This window comes from Gossypium arboreum, chromosome 4 (assembly GCF_025698485.1).
Source record: "Gossypium arboreum isolate Shixiya-1 chromosome 4, ASM2569848v2, whole genome shotgun sequence".
Classification (NCBI taxonomy): Eukaryota; Viridiplantae; Streptophyta; class Magnoliopsida; order Malvales; family Malvaceae; genus Gossypium; species Gossypium arboreum.
Genome location: NC_069073.1, coordinates 98,317,365 through 98,318,689, shown reverse-complemented (window position 1 = coordinate 98,318,689; position 1,325 = coordinate 98,317,365).

The following is a 1,325-nucleotide window of genomic DNA, read 5'->3' as shown; positions in this document are numbered from 1 at the left end:
TTGGAATCCCTAGCTATATAATCCCTATAACTATTAGTGTGCAACTTTAACATTTTATTCAATTCAGTCTTTTTTGCAATTAGACACATAATTGATAAAATTTTTCAATAAAAATTTTCATTCAATATTCCTATCATAATACCTATCATTTTATGAAATTTAAATAATTTTATTTTTCACACTCGGATTTGTGGTCTCGAAACCACTATTTCAATTTCACTGAAATTGGGCTGTTACAACTCTCCCCCCTTAAGGATTTTCGTCCTAAAAAATCTTACCAATGAAGAGATTCGGGTACTGACTTTTCATGATATCTTCAGGTTCCCAAGTAGCTTCTTCAATTCCATGTTTCTGCCAAAGAACCTTTAGCAATGCTATGTTTTTATTTCTCAACTCTTTTTTTTCCTGTGCTAAGATCTTAATTGGTTCCTCACTATATGTCATGTCGGGCTGAATTTCCACTTATGTTGGAGAGATAACATGTGATGGATCCGATCGATACCGTCTTAACTTTGGCACATGAAAAACATTGTGAATTTTTTTAAGTTCTGGCGGTAAAGCTAACCGATAAGCTACCGGTCCAATTCTTTCAATGACCTCATATGGTCCAATAAACGAGGACTTAATTTTCCTTTACGGCCAAACCGGAGAACTTTCTTCCAGGGTGACACTTTCAAGAATACCTTATCACTAATCTCAATCTCAAACTCAATTTCTTTTCTTTTAAGATCAGCCTAAGACTTTTGTCTGTCTAAAGCTGCTTTCAGGCTATCTTGTATCACCTTTACCTTTTCTTCAGTTTCTCGAATTAGATCAACCCCATGAATCTTCTTTTCACTGAACTCTGTCCAATACAATGGTGTTTTACATTTCCAACCATATAAAGCTTCATACGGTGCCATTTTAATACTAGATTGGTAGCTATTATTATAAGCAAATTCAATCAGAGGCAAATACCTTTCCCAGTTACCTTCAAATTCAAGCACACAACACCATAACATGTCTTCTAAAATTGGGATTACCCGTTCTGATTGACCATCAGTTTGGGGATGAAATGCAGTACTAAAATGCAACTGTGTCCCCAGTGCTTCTTGCAATTTATACCAAAATCAAGATGTAAACTGAGGATCTCTATCAGAAAAAATAGAAATTGGTACACCATGCAATCTAACAATTTCAGAGACATACAATTCGGCTAATTTATCCAATGAAAAGTCCATACGTATCGGCATGAAATGTGCCGACTTTGTTAACCGGTCAACAACTACCCAAATGGCATTTTTCTTTCTTGGTGACATAGGCAATCCCATTACAAAATCCATGGT